This window comes from Podarcis tiliguerta (assembly GCF_965153285.1).
Source record: "Podarcis tiliguerta genome assembly, chromosome: 16".
NCBI classification, from domain to species: Eukaryota; Metazoa; Chordata; class Lepidosauria; order Squamata; family Lacertidae; genus Podarcis; species Podarcis tiliguerta.
In genome coordinates this window covers 6,110,436-6,124,356 of record NC_139549.1, presented here as the reverse complement: position 1 = coordinate 6,124,356, position 13,921 = coordinate 6,110,436, and the positions used below count along the sequence as shown (strand labels likewise).

Sequence of the window (13,921 nt, the reverse complement as noted above, 5' to 3'; positions counted from 1 at the left end):
CCCAAATTGCATTATTTTCAACACACTTTTCCTCAAAAAGATGCATTTTTGTATGCATCTTAAGCTAAAACATATGTGGTGGATTCATCAAAGTCATTGCAATTGTGCAATGAAACTCTGCTTCCACACACACCAAATTTGCTCCACTAGGATCAGACAGCTGGTTCACCTTGTATCCTGAAATGACTTCTGGTCAAAGGTGGGAACCATAGGGTTGCTATTAGCAGATGTTGGCTTTAATCATATGCCACAGCACAGCGCCCTTTTAATGAAATGATGTGAGCGCTGGCAAGGAACACAGCAACAGACAACATAGAGGATGAACATCTGCCTCAGGAGCTACTCAACACCTGTCATTCCTAAGTGGTGCCTCATTGCCCAGGGAGGGCCAAAGGGAACTTGAGAAAAAGAGCTTGCAATGGAGACGTCTTCATTCACTCATTGCCCTAATTAGATCTTAGATCTGGGATAACTGCTGCCCTCCAGAGTTTTGGACACCATTGGTCATGCTGGCTGTTCCCTGCTTCTGATCTAACTAGCCCATAAGACCATTGGGTCAGGAGTCTGAAATGACTTCTCTGCACCATTGCATCCATCAATACTGTCTACCCTAAAGATGGGGAACCTGTGTCCCTCTAGAGATTGTTCGACTCCTGACACCCATCAAACTTCACCATTGGCTTTGCCGACTGGGGTTGATGGTATCTGCAGTTCAACTATATATGAAGGGACACAGGTTCCCCAACCCTAACACAAAGAACTCTATCCTTCCATAAGACCATTCAGAATCTAAAGTCACTTTCCCGTACCACTGCCTCCATCAGTACTGTTTACTCAGATGATGAGGAAACTGTGGCCTTCCAGAGGTTGGAAACATTGACAAAAAATAATTTTTGAGCAATTTGCTATATCACAAAGCACATCTCACTGGTTAAATGCACATTTGTCCATAAAATAGTTACAGCTTTTTATTGCATGCCCAGGCAGAGACCCCTGACCCCAAGAGCCACCTAGAAGAAATGAATGGTTATGGGATTAAATTGGCCACAACTTTATTTAAGCCTACAGATGTAGGAAGACCTTGGCTTAGGCATTGGGTGTGTATCCCTCCCAGTCCCCAGCCAGGGATCTGGGGCACGTCAGGGTAATCAGGTCTGTCTGGGAAGTGGGCGGCTCTGGAAAATGTTTGTTTACACAGAGTGCCCGCCCCCATTTTATCGCAATACTGGGGAGTGCACTGACAACCTTTCAGCATATGGCCAGTGACTCCCCTCCGACTCAGCCAACGGAATGCTCTCAGGTAGGCTCCACCCCTTTTAACTACACAAAGAGCTCCGCCTCCCCCCGCCACAGATAGGTTCATTAGAACTGAGTTTGGTGGGAACCTCAAAGGGCTGTAACTTAGGGACATGGACCAAGAACTTCTGCTGTTGTCTCAGGAAACGGGGTGCTGCTCGCAGCCACGCAAAGGGTGCCCTCCGGTTGATGGGAGAGCGGTCATTACAGTGGGTCCCTTCCAACTCTACAATTCTATGATCCTATGATTATTTTAAAGTCAGACTTGAAATTGGTGTGTGTTTAGTCATATACAAAGTCGAAGAAGATGGCTGCCAAGCTTGAGCTCCACGTCAGTATTGTGTTATTTGTGCTATTTTAGTAGTGTTTTATTATTGTTTTAAGTGATAAGGAAGATTATTAGCTGAAGGAAACCTGCTGTGAACTTTTACTGCAGCTGAGTGAGTATAACTCCCTAAGGGAAAAGAACGTGACTAGAGAGAAATCCTTGGGAGGAAAGAAAAATCGCTTACCTGATAAGGGCCTGGAGAGGCCTTGGAACCTCTCCTTATTACTGAAAACTGCCTTGCGGAGAGCCCTGCGACAGAGCTAATGATCCTAGTTTAGCTTATTAAGTTTTTAACTCAAAGTTTTAAGGTACTGAGACCCTGAAAGAAGATATATATATATATATATATATATATATATATATATATATATCCTTTTTAAGTCTCTTGATTATTACCGGGGGAGCACCAGAGCCTCTGCGTTTAGTGTTTAGTGTATATTATATTTCTTATGGGAAACCTATGACCACTGGAAATAATTGGTAGGGAGTCAAAAGTTTTTTCTAGAAATAAAATCCTCAGGCTCTGGATGGAGGTTAGAAGCTCATCTGACGCCCATTCATTTGTTCTTCTCAACATAATCCTTTTCAAAGCAATCCTATAAATGACTCCTTTGGACAGGAGGCAGAATGACAGGGTTAACTACTGTTGAATATCTTTAATCACATACATTTAAAAATGAAGGATGTCTACACAGTCAAGCATGCACGCTGGATGACGGTGCGGTAGAGGCCAACCATTGAGGATTAAGGGAGACGTCAGCATTCTTGAGTCATGCCTCATTGCTGGGGGAAGGTTCTACAGAGCCATATAAAAAGGCCCACCCCCAGCAGTTCTTCACACAATCATTGGATCCAAAAGACACACCGACTCCTCCTGCTGAACAAGGTAAGTCAATGAGCAGAGTTTGCTCATTGTTGTTGCTTTCTTGACCACAGGGGAGCTAAGGTCTCCCAACGACTCTGATCTTGCAAAGGCACTAGCTCGCACCATTGATTTTATGCTTGGGAACCATTCTGGGCCTCTTGCCACATTATGAGCAGACTATCCCAGGGTTTAGATAAGGTAAAAAGGTAAAGGGCCCCTGGATGGTTGTTGTTTAGTCGTTTAGTTGTGTCCGACTTTTCGTGACCCCATGGACCAGAGCACGCCAAGCCCTCCTGTCTTCCACTGCCTCCCGCAGTTTGGTCAAACTCATGCTGGTAGCTTTGAGAACACTGTCCAACCATCTCGTCCTCTGTCCTCCCTTTCTCCTTGTGCCCTCAATCAGGGTCTTTTCCAGGGAGTCTTCTCTTCTCCAAAATATTGGAGCCTCAGCTTCAGGATCTGTCCTTCCAGTGAGCACTCAGGGCTGATTTCCTTAAGAAATGGATGGACTTAACCTGGATGGTTAAGTCCAATCAAAGGCGACTATGGGGTTGTGGGACTCATCTCGCTTTCAGGCCAAGGGAGCCGACGTTTGTCCACAGACAGCTTTCCGGGCCATGTGGCCAGCATGACTAAACCACTTCTGATGCAACGGAACACTGTGATGTAAACCAGAGCGCATGAAAATGCCGTTTACCTTCCTGTCGCAGCAGTACCTATTTATCTCCTTGGACTGGCGTGCTTTCGAACTGCTAGGTTGGCAGGAGCTGGGACAGAGCAATGGGAGTTCACCGCATTGTGGAGATTCAAACTGTTGACCTTCTCATCGGCAAACCCAAGAGGCTCAGTGGTTTAGACACCCGCGTCCAAGGGTTTATAACAAAGCAGCATTCCAAACTCTGTCTATCCCGTATTATTCCTCAAGTAAAACCTTGAAGATGTAAAGCCACAGAGACTTCAGATCTAAACTTCACTAAGAGCACTGCTGAGCATAGAAACATTAAGTCCAAATCCTACTTTTGCCAGTCTCCACAATGCAGGGCACTGACATGTAGATAGTTTAAGGTGTCTGAGGATGATGTGGTTGGTTCAAGGGCAATGTCTTCTTCCCTTTCAGCGCTGTCTACCTTCCCCACTGCAAATATGTCGTGCTGTTCCCAGTGTGGCTGCTCTCCCTGCTGCTGCAAGCCGTCCTGCTGTTCCCCCTGCTGCTGCTGCTCCCCCTGCTGTGGCTGCTCCCCCTGCTGCTGTGGTCAGTCTTGCTGCAGCGGCTGCTGTGGAGGACAGTCCTCCTGCTGCTGTCCCCCCTGCTGTGGGTCTTCCTGCTGCGGTTCCACATGCTGCTATCCCAAGCAATGCAGGTGCTGAAGGACCCCAGTGGATGCTCTGAAGGCAAGCAGGTGTCTATGGCTTGTGGTCCAAAGCCACCACCATTACCAACACTATCAGCATGATAGCACTGGTTTCAGTGACCTATGGCTGACTCCTTGCTGAGCTCAGTATCTCAAATCTGTACCTTCCTCCCCCTCCCCATACACTGTAGATTCCTCTCATCTTTCTTTACCCTTCACAATGAAATTCCCCAAGGTATTTCTAACGGTGTCCTCATGACCACCTCAATGAGTGGGATGCTCACTTTTCTGCCTCTTCTTTTCTCCTTCCTAACTCCTCTATTGTTGTAGCATGTACTTGCCCGCATGACAATGAATAAAATGCTAAACTATCATACATAGTCTTATTTTAATTTGTTGCATGCATACAAATCTCCAAAAGTGTGCCTGCGAACTCAAGTGCAAAAAATATTGGGTATTAAGGTGGAGAAGTAAGTGAAATACAGTGGTACCTTGGTTTATGAACTTTATCCGTTCCAGAAGTCCATTCTTAAACCAAAGTGTTCTTAAACCAAGGCGTGCTTTCCCATAGCAGAGGGGGACTCAATTTACAAATGGAACACACTCAACAGAAAGCGGAACATGTTCTGCTTCCAAGGCAAAGTTCACAAACCAAAACACCTACTTCCAGGTTTGCAGCATTCTTAATCCAAATTGTTCATAAACTAGACTGTTCTTAAACCAAAGTACCACTGTATTTGGATAACAAATAAGAATGCTAATCTGATCCAGAACAATTAAGTGGTTGTGTGGAGTAAGATTAGACAAGATATGGATACATGGGGAAGGATGAAACTCTCTTTATTGGGTAGGATTTTGGTGGTAAAAATTAAGGGTGGGGAGATCTTCCAACAGTTCAATGTGCATAAGGAGTGTATGCTTTAGATGCAGGCCATACCAGTTCCAATGTATTGCATATTCAACTTGAGGGATCCAGGACCTGGGTTCTTGAAGAGCTGCTCCTAGCTGACATAAATGATGCTGGGCTAAATGGACAAACAATGTGAATGTGCTGCGAAGGAGCTTTGTATGGTCTTTCACACTTATGATATGTATTGAGGGTCCTAAGGCCGGATGGGGATTCCTCTTCAGCTTTCTGCAGGTTCAGAACCCTACGGTCAGGAAGGCAGAAAGAAGGAGGAACGTGTGGCTCAACTGAGGGTGGGGCAAGTGGTCGATGTTGAAAATAAAACTGGTTGGCTTATAGGTTGTATGTCTGTATTTATGTGTATTTATGTATGTAGCAGAGTTATAAAGCTTGAAATCAGGAGCTTCTTGGAGCCACTCCCATCACGTTTTCCCACATCAATTGCATTGCTAAAAAGGTAAAATAAAATACTCCTATTTGTAAAATTGACAACGAATTTAACAATCTGTTACTAATTCCTTTATATCTCCAAACCTCCTTAGTTTTAAATCCTGATCTATTTAATTTAATAATTATTTATAATTTGCCCAATCATTTCTCATATTCCTTTTTTTAAAAACCAATATCACTTCAAGTGGAGAAAGCCACCATGGTATTTTGTGTTCCAATATTTTTTTTGTATTTATCCCATACCTCATACACCGGTTTACTTGTAACACGGTTCAGAAAGACTTTATGAACTTTAACCTTGTCATACCACAAATAAGCGTGCCCATTGGGTGTAAATTTATGACTAAGAGATGAATGACTCAGATTGGCCAGGGGCTGAGGCTTATAGGCTTGTTGGGTTATATCCAATATTAGATGGCTCAGAGTAGATCTATGACTAACTTTGGATCATTAGATTCCAAATGCTTTACTTTGTGTAGAACAGAGTTGAATATGACCTATTGGTTCCCTAAATCATTTGGTTGAATCTAGAGGGCTGTAGGGCCCTCAGGAATGGGAAATATTCAGTGGCTGGTCAGCCCTGTGCATATTTATGGGCATGGAATCAGAGGTGTAGTGTCAGGTTTGGTAAGTCTCTCCCAAACAAGACACAACCTTCTGGCAGTTTTATTACTTTCAGATTTATTCAGCAATTACAGTAAAAGCTCTGCAAACATCCGCCTTGTCTAGCATCCATTCCGGCGTCCATTCCGGCTGAATCGAACACCTGGGAAGAATCAAACTCTGGAGATGAAGGATTGACAGTACAAAGGGAGCCAGAGTCTGACTCTAGAAGTGAAAGATTACAGCCACAGACAGAGCAGGAGTGGGTTACTTTGATGCCCCTTTACCAAGAGTTCCTAAACTTGGAGAGCTCACAGGCAGAGGGAGGGGAGGAGATAGAAGTCATTGAGGGGGTTGCTATGCAACCAGGAGGGAGACAGTGTTTGGAGGAATTGTCGTTTGGTAACCGGCGGGGGGCAGTTCACCCACCTTCTCCTTGAACCAGAAGAGCTGAAAGGGTTAAGATGTGATGGAAGTACAAAAGAGGAAGGACTGGACTTTGGCGCCCTACATGTTGCTACAGGGGCGGAGAATCAGAGTGACCAACTCTTAGCTAATGGCAGCAGGCCCAGAGCTGCTCTCCGGATGTAAATTGTAAATAAACGTACATAAAACTGCCAGAGACTCATTAATTCTTATTGGAGCTTGCTTGCCCGCCTGAGATCAGTGTGTTGAATTGTTTCTTTAAATGTAAAGGTTCATCATTGTTTCACCCGATGTGTATATCTTTAAGGGCCAGAGCAAGGGCCAGAGCAAAATAACGAGATCCAGCTTTATAGCTGTGAAACATAGCAGGTGCTGCTGAGTTGCATTGATTAAGCTGTGTCGGGAATTGGCTGCAGTATATAAGGAGCAGCACCTAGCTCTGCCATTACCCTGGGGGATGGGTTGGTGGTTGGGTCGTGTTTGTTTGTAGATGTATTTAGTGTATAAGGAGTTTTTGTTTTTCTTATTAAAACCTTGTTTGAGTTATTTTTGAGTCCCTTTTTAATGCATGGTCTCCCCAGCAAGCTCTCTGCAGCGCTACCGTACTGCAAAAAGCCAACACAGTGTTTGTGTGGATATGTGTGGAAACCAGCCTCCTGAATATAGATAACATTTGCATCCATTGTTCTGCTCACTTTTGTCTCTGGGGCTGCCCATGTGACCTCAGAGATTTTGCTCAGAAGAGAATGAAGACCCCTTGGTTGCAACCTTCTGCATTACTTCATGAGCTACTGCAATTTCCCACGTGTCAAGGTGAAAGAAGGCAAGAAGATGACATAGATGCTTTGGGATTTTTATTACTTGTTGTGAATTCGGTTAGATTTTGTATCTGCAGAGGAGCGATTCAAAGAGAAGAAAGGAAAGAGAGATGATCCTATGATAAAGAGAACTCATGTGGCATGCCTCCTGAAAGGACAACAAAGTAAAGAGGAGAAGAATTTAGGGTTCAACAAGGAGGCAGGTGCAAATGTAACACTTAGGCACTGGTGGATTCGAGGCATCAGGCAGTGCTGATGAGGCAGAAGGTCTCAAGACTGAATTTCTTCAGCACCGGCCTCTTTGCCTAGGGTAGCAGCAAGAGGAACCGCCACTGCTGCAGCCACCTTGGCTAGGGTAGCAGCAAGATGAACCGCCACTGCAGGAGCCTCCTTGCCTAGGGCAGCAGCAAGAGGAACCGCCACTGCTGCAGCCACCTTGGCTAGGGTAGCAGCAAGAGGAACCGCCACTGCTGGAGCCTCCTTGCCTAGGGCAGCAGCAAGAGGAACCACCACTGCTGCAGCCACCTTGGCTAGGGTAGCAGCAAGAGGAAGCACCACTGCTGGAGCCTCCTTGCCTAGTGCAGCAGCAAGAGGAACCGCCACTTCTGGAGCCACCTTGCCTAGGGCAGCAGCAAGAGGAACGACCACTGCTGGAGTCTCCCTGCCTAGGGCAGCAGCAAGAGGAACGACCACTGCTGGAGCCACTACTACCAGAACCACAGCAGGGGCAGCAGCAACAGGGGCAGCAAGGACAGCAGCAGCAGCAAGGACAGCAGCAGCAGCAAGGACAATAGCTGCAGCAGCAGGGGGAGCAGCCACAACAGGAGCAGCACGACATCTCAGCAATGGAGAAGGAAGGCAGAGCTGAAAGAAATGAAGGGATTCTCCATTAAGCAAACAGAACATCCTCAGGCATATTGGAAACACATTAGATACACGTTCTGCATTAGGTAGACCAATAGAGACATGATTTTCAAATATTGCCCTCCCATCTCAGCGATCCTAGAAGTGCATTTTTTGTTATTACACTTTTGCCTGGGTTCTTTTTTTATATATTTATTTTTAATTGATACACCAAAAACGAAAAAGACAAGACAAAAAAATACAAACAAAACAGCGCTAAAGACAATCTTAGTTACAAATCAATGAAGCAAAAAGTCGTCCTTGGAATATAGACTCAACCTCCTGTCCATTCCTTATTTCAATTATCTATTATTTGTTGCCAATACACGTTTTTATCTAATTATTGAATTATCTTAGATTTCGGATCTTAAATCTACTACTAAAGTTATTAAAACGCTGCGACAGAGTATAAGCTACTGTAGTTGTTTTCCAAATAAACTTCGAAGACTTCCCATTTTGAGATCAATTCCTGTTTTGATTTGTTTCTTGTTTTTTCTGATAAACTATCTAACTTCACTTTTGCTTGGGTTCAATATTATCCTGGCTACATTATCTCTACCTTTCTACTTGATTGTTCGCAGGCAATCTAGAGCATTGTAGCTTTATTTGTTCAATTTTTATTCATTAAATTTGTATACCCCCTTCATCATCTGAAAACGACAGGGTGGTTCACAGCATAAAAATACAAAATGGGGGGGGGGGGGCGATACATAACAAAACAGAAACAATCAAATAACTTCCATGCAACAAACCTGTTTAAGAGGCCATAAAATGTTTAATCAGCCAAAGGCCTGGCTACAGTAGAGAAATGTTTTCACCTGGTCCCTTAAGATATGTAATGAAGGCATCAAGCTATTGCTTAGGGCCCCGCTCTCTTGGCCCCCCCCCCAAAAAAAAATTTAAAGGAACAAACAACTGGATGTACATTTCCAAAATAAAATAAAACCTACATACAGCAACAGTGTTTTGTGTTGTGTAGGCTCCTATGATGTAAGTCATGGGCCTCGCCTGCTAACCTGCTTCCTAAAATATCACTGGTTTGCTCCTTTCTATATATAGGGTGCCTATATTCTGCATGGACTGGTTGCATGGCAACACATGCAAATGGGTTTAGATACCTATTAGGTCCATAAATTACCATATAGCATATATTCAACACAAAAAACAGCGACAGCTGGACATATAAAGGGCCCCATTACCTGCAGTAGCTTAGGGCCTCATCAAACCTAAATCTGGCACTGAGATAGTCCCTGAGGTGCTGCAGTCCTGAGAGATTTAAAGGTTTATACGTCAAAGCCAGAACTTTGAAATGGACCCAGAAACTAACTGGTAGTCAGTGCAGTTGGGCCAGGATTGATGTAATATACTCAAACCACCTTGTTCCAATGAGGAACCTGATGTAAGTCTTGGATTAGAATTGGAATCTATACAATTATGCTTCCCTCTACATCTCCTCAAAGGGCAAAATATCAAGATATCAAAATATCAAGAAGGACACTGATAATAGTCAGGCTGTGCAAAAGCAGAGTTGCAAGAATACTATCTCAATAACCTTTGCTTCCCCTCAAATAAGGACACAGCAGAAATGAACAAAACTGGAATAGGGCTTACCTGTAGTAGAGTTTGTTGTGATTATCAGATCCAACGAGTGAGTGAATAACTCCTGGATTGCGGATCTTTTATAGAGATCTGTGCATCCTTTCCCAAGTGATGAGGCACCACACAAGAATGACGAGGTCTCCAAATATTGTCCTCCACAACACCATCATCCAGTGCGTAATCCTGGACTGTGTTCCTACCCTTCATTTTTGAGTGCATGTGATTAAAGCTATTTTGCAGTAACTAACACTGTGATTCTCCATCCTGTCCAAAGGGGGCATTTATAGGGCAGCCTTAAAGAACAATTATGTCGAGATGAATGGAGTTTGTATGCATTTGTCCCTGAGATCCAGAGCCTAAGGATTTTGTTTTGTTTTGTTTTGTTTAAGATTATGACCTTATTTTTTTACTACCCTCCGTAGCATAATAAAGCACTTGGGATGATGACTCCAGGCCAGTCTTGTTTAAGGTTTACCTCTTTTTTTCTTCATAATTTGTGGAGGTAGAGGAAAAGGAGGGGTCTCTGAAGTTCAGCGTGAGTTCTGGCGTGAGGGGAGATTCTTTTTCTAAGTGACGCATTGGAGGTTGATGGCGTATGGTGACAATTTTTTCTCAGCGATTCAGGAACAGGGAACCACATGACTGTGGGGCTAATTAGGTGTTCCAATTCAGCCCATGGGGCCTCCACCCCCCAACTGCACCCACCTGCCCCACACATGACCTCAAAATCAAGAGGAAGCACAGCTGTCGAAACAAAATCAGAAGCCTTTGGGCTTACAATGGTTCCTAGGCCAGAGTTGCTTGAGATAATCTTGGTTCATCTGATGAGTGATGACAGCAAGCCTGTGGTACATAAGCTGATTGATGATTCATGCAGGGATGCCAACTTGAATAAAATGTTGGGGGGGGGGTAAGCCCTGCCCTGCATAATCAATCACATGACACGGTGCTTGGACACTATTTGAATGGCAAAGCACATCAACTTTGGGGGGCGGCCCCCTCAAATATTTTATTGGGGGCCTGAAGACCTCTAGGAGTTGGCTCCTATAGATTCAAGGATGGAAGAATATATCAGTTGGATTGCCCTCTGTTTCTCTATTTTTCTAATCTTATGTTCATTTCCACATCTCTCTCATGAACCTTAATCAGTGAATTTCTATCCACAATCACAAATCTGCAAATTCCTTTTATTATTGGTCTTTCTCTCTCTCTCTCCTAGATTACCATATCCATTCCTACCCACACATTTCTTAACAGGAGAAATGCACTGCAAGACACAGAGAAATGTGAATTTCAAGGGACGGCTGCATTTTGATTCATGTACCCTTTGAGGAAGAGGAAATGTGGCAGTTTTGTCTTTAAATCTGCATTTAAACTTCATTATTTCTGTTCTGCACACACTTCTTTGTCCTTCACCATAACAAAACAAGAGGCATTTTTGGACCCTTAAGTGGCTTAATGACAGCAAGCCTGAGATACAGTGGGCTCTGAACCAAGGATGGCTGCCTGTCAACTTCAAGTTCTACCCCGATCTAACTTTTTACAATCTTTTTTCCAGTTCTCCGCATTCCTACATCAGTTTGTTTCTTTTTTTCTTTTATTTAAGTTCTTGGTGAATTCATCATCAAATTTATCCTAATATACACATTTTGGGGAAAGAATCCCTAACTAATACAATTATTTTTGTATGTTATTTTAATGAAAACTTTAGCCTTGTATGTGCATTTTTTGTACATGTTTATTTACTGGAGCACTGCACTGCAACATTCAGAGAGGCACACATTTTGAAGAGCGGCTGTGTTTCAAGTCACATATTGCTTCCTGAAGGGAAGCAATTTGATGGCTTTCCCTTTAAATGTGAACTGAATTAAATTTCTCCCCCATTGCCCACCCCTCTCTATCCTATTATGTATTAGATACGGTCAAAGACCACCTCACATAACATAACTAAACAAAAACAGCATTCATAAAGATAAAATATACAATTGGAGCAGATTGCAGCAATAGCTCATGAGTTAAAATTGAGATATATACATACACCCATACAACTGAGATTTGGGCTACCATAAAAAAATTGACCCTGAAGTGCCCCAAAAGGCAACTTCAGCATTTCCCTAGTAAACTATTTTATTCTAGAGGATGATCTGTGCCTACAAATCTGGGCACAGAATCTGGCTACCAGCCAGGTTGTCTTATGATCTTTGCCTAAGAGGAGAGAATGAAGTTTAGACTTGTCTGAAAGATTGGTGAGCCTCTTCAACAAAGGATCAATGGTGTCTCTATGGATAAAAAGGACACCTCAAAATATATGTTCTGGGCTTCCTATTTCCCCTAATGGGCAGGCACAAAGTCTCTGTGCGTATGGGACCTTTCTATAGGAGCCTTCCAGAACCGGTGAGGGCAAGGCCAAGCTTCTAGCAAGCGTAAAAGCCCTTCTTGCGTTTCTGGATGTGAGGAAATAGAGATATGTTGCTGGAGTGGCTATATATCTCCTGTTTTCTATGATTTTATAACCAGGGACCCTTGTATAGTCCTGTTGTCTCTCTATGTCCATGATTCTTTGCCTAACCACGGATCTAGCTTATCCTATTATGTATTTATTTATGACTGGAGAAACATTAGATAAAAACCAGCATATATGCTGCTCCCCATGCGGCTAAACATTTATGTATGATATCTATTTCTGAGTGCTCTGCAGCTGGTTCACAGGCAAGATCTTGCTTTCCTTCAGTTCTGCCTTTCTTCCCCATCACAAAGATGCCATGCTGTTCCAGGTGTAGCTGCTCTCCCTGTTGCTGTGGTGGCTGCTGCAAGCTGCTGTCCCTCCCTGCTGTGGTTCTGGTTATTGGGGCTGCTCCAAATGCTGCTATCCCGAGCAATGCAAGTGCTGAAGAACCCCGAGGGATGCTCTCAGTGCAAACAGGGAGCTGTCAGCTTGACAAATTACCCCACACCACCACCTCCACTATCAGTGCTTGCCGACTTCTGACACTCATTAATTTCCCAAGTTCAGTGCCTTAAGCATTGCACCTGCCTCCTTTGATGAGCAGCAATTTCTTCTCACCGTCTCCTTAGTTCCCTTTGATGTGCTTGAGAAGGAGAATTGCTTGTCGTACATCTGAAAGGCTCATCATTTTGGAAGATGCAGCACTCTCTCTTCCCTTTCATGTGTTTGAGTACCTCTCTTGTTTACTAAAAGTATAGATGGCAGATATATACAAAAATCCAAACCACAGTGCACAGAGTTGTTGTATTCCTCTGCTGTAAGATGGAGGTAGGTGATATAAATCAATGAATGAATATTATTATTTTCATGTGGAAAGTAACACCATCAAGCACTGGCTTCTAAAGGGCTGTTGGGCTGGGCAAGGCCAATAGCCAAATCCTTGGCTAGTAACCTTTCATTGCACATAAAATAAGAAGAAAGTGTTCTAGGTCAGTGGCAGAGCACATGATCTTCCAGGTTCATTCTCCAGAAACTCTGCTTGGATCATTCCATGATATATTAGCAGATGTGGATCTTGGCAGATCCATCTTAGCAGATGGATGATTCCATGACATCTTAGCAGGGAAGAAGTCCCTCCATCTGATATCTTGGAGAGCTACTCTTGGAGAGCTGTGAGAGACTTCATGGGTTCTACTGCTTACCCAACATTTAGTTTCCTCAACTGAAGACTGTTAATTGAATTGAATTGGAGACTAGAACATATGGCTTTATTTACACATATATACTACCTCAGCCCCTTCATGGATCACTGCCTTGTCGTGGCGAAGGGGCTCGAATAACTCAGAGAAGCTATGAGCTATGCCGTGCAGGGCCACCCAAGATGGACAGGTAATAGCCGAGAGTTTAGACTAAATGTGATCCACCTGGAGAAGGAACTGGCAAGCCACTCCAGTATTTTGCCAAGAAAACTCCATGGACATAAAAAAGGAGAAGCTTTGAGAAGAAAGTGAGAGTTTCCAAGACATGCTATGGTTCATGGGGTCACGGAGAGTTGACCATGACTAAGACGACTAAACAACAACTACTACTACCTCAGCATGGGATTGCGGGGCACACAGCATTAACACTCCACAGGTCTTGTCTCTCTATCATCTTGATCCTTCTGGGATAGTTTATTCACCTTTGGTCCCCACCCCGCACTCAGCTCCCATTTATGTCTCCTAGAAGCTGTCAGTGTGTGACAACAGCCACATTCCATGAATGGCAAAGATTGGCCAGCTAAACCAAGTGAGTGTTTCCAATGAGGCTCAAACCCTCAGTGAGTTAGGGACTTCTCCTGCATGCAGAAACAGGCTCTGGCACTTTGAGTGGGCCCAATGGACAAGAAGGCAGTTTTTGTATGTCCTCTGGAGAGAAGTGTTGGGCAG

General features: G+C 43.8%; 2 long non-coding RNA genes across 2 annotated transcripts; one reads left to right on the top strand and one right to left on the bottom strand.

The window, feature by feature from the left end:
* Positions 1-2,473: 2,473 nt before the first annotated feature.
* LOC310667187 lies at positions 2,474-4,215 on the top strand. Its single transcript, XR_014506186.1, has 2 exons — positions 2,474-2,510; positions 3,607-4,215. It is a non-coding gene; the product is annotated as an uncharacterized lncRNA (long non-coding RNA).
* A 2,851-nt stretch (positions 4,216-7,066) lies between these two features.
* Positions 7,067-9,644, bottom strand: LOC310666347. The gene is made up of 2 exons (XR_014505886.1): positions 9,560-9,644; positions 7,067-7,909 (listed from the first exon to the last, which is right to left on the bottom strand). It is a non-coding gene; the product is annotated as an uncharacterized lncRNA (long non-coding RNA).
* Positions 9,645-13,921: the final 4,277 nt, after the last annotated feature.